This window comes from Phalaenopsis equestris, unplaced genomic scaffold (assembly GCF_001263595.1).
Source record: "Phalaenopsis equestris unplaced genomic scaffold, ASM126359v1 Scaffold198818, whole genome shotgun sequence".
NCBI lineage: Eukaryota > Viridiplantae > Streptophyta > Magnoliopsida > Asparagales > Orchidaceae > Phalaenopsis > Phalaenopsis equestris.
Genome location: NW_018218721.1, coordinates 5,320 through 7,092, shown reverse-complemented (window position 1 = coordinate 7,092; position 1,773 = coordinate 5,320).

The following is a 1,773-nucleotide window of genomic DNA, read 5'->3' as shown; positions in this document are numbered from 1 at the left end:
ATGATCCACAAGCAGCAGTGTCAATTATAAACCTAAGGAATCCTACTAAACCATTATAAAAAGTTTGAATGATTAACCAATCAGGCAAAACATGGTGTAGACACTTTCTTAGGAGTTCCTTAAATCTTTCCCAAGTTTTGTATACCCCTTTATACTGACAAAAAGAGATAATATTGTTTCTAAGTTTAGTAGTCCGTGAAGGTGAAAAATACTTAGCTAGGAATTTCTGAGTTAACTTCTCCTAATTTTTAATAGAGCCAGGTGCTAATGAGTATAACCACATTTTAGCCTTATCCCTCAGTGAGAAAGGAAAAGACCTTAATCTAACAACATCGTCTGACATGCCATTATAACAAAATGTAGCACAAAGATCTAAAAAACTGGATAAGTATAAATAGGGATCCTCTGAAGAAGTTCCCCCAAACTGGTTGTCCTACGCCAGTTGGATAATATCTGTATTTATTTCAAATGAGTCAGCTTCTACGACAGGGGTTTGTATACTTGAGTGAATTTCATCTATCGTAGGATTTATATAATCCCTCAAAGATTTATGATGATTTTTCAAGTTATTATTTTGAATGTTTTCCATTTCTATTTCTGGTTCTTCAAGTCATTTATATTTTTTGATTTTTTTGTCTTTTTTCTAACACAAGATCATAAGGCACACGTTCTGCGGATCCTTTATTTCTCATAGACAACACAAAAAATAATACATTAACAATTAAACAAATAAAATAAAAGATATATTCAATACAACAATAAATTTTCACAAACACCTTATTTTTGATACACAGTTTTTTTACAACACTTTTTAATACAAAAAACACTTTCCATACAAAAACAGTTTTCTAAGTTAAGCCTAATTACTTCAACTAAAATTCTTCTAAAGTTCTTACCGAAGCTTTCCCGGCAACGGCACCAAAAACTTGATGCGACTTTTTTATATACTTAGTTTTATATATTCTATGTAGTCACAATGATATAAACATAAGTATATGTATCACTCAAGTAATACAGGGCTCTAATGGAGTCCCATTTAACGATCCCACAAGGAAGCGAGGTAAGAAGTCCTTAGCCAAAGTTTTAGTCTACTACTATCAGGCCTTAGATTGGAATGTCGATTAAAATGGTGTTTTATCTAGCAACTGCTCCTAAATGCAAATGTTTAATGTACTGATAATACCTATTCCTTAATGCAAATGTTAATTCTAAAGATAACCCTTTCTGGATGAATTGGTTTGGGGAATTTTAAGATGTTAAAATCTACTCTTCTTATGTAGTGAATTGGATAATGTAAAGGAATGAGATACATTAAATATTGTATGTGCTAAATAGGAGCAATTTTAATTCTCTACCCTGATTCAGTGTTATAGAAAATCATTGGCTAAGCTCAGGTTTAGTCCCTAAATACGTGGCTAGGCTAGGAGGATACTGGCTCCCAATTCCCTTCCCCTGAAGGCTAACTCTCGCTTTAGTTCTTAAACACTAAGACCAAATTGGGGGTTTTAGTCTGCCACCCTAAAATCTCCAATTCTGCACCCAATAATGCATATTTACCTATTTATTTGCAATTAATTCCATGAACAAAATACTCCTTCATGGAATCAAATGTGATTCCACTTTGTTGAGAATTACACGGCCCTCTCAGCTCTTAATGCAATTAAAACAAATTTTAACACTACAATAGGCCTTTATTGTAATGTAAATGAAGTACAAGTATGTCAGCGCTATTTTTGGTTGGAGGGAGTTGCCCGTAAGAAGCTGTCGGTCACT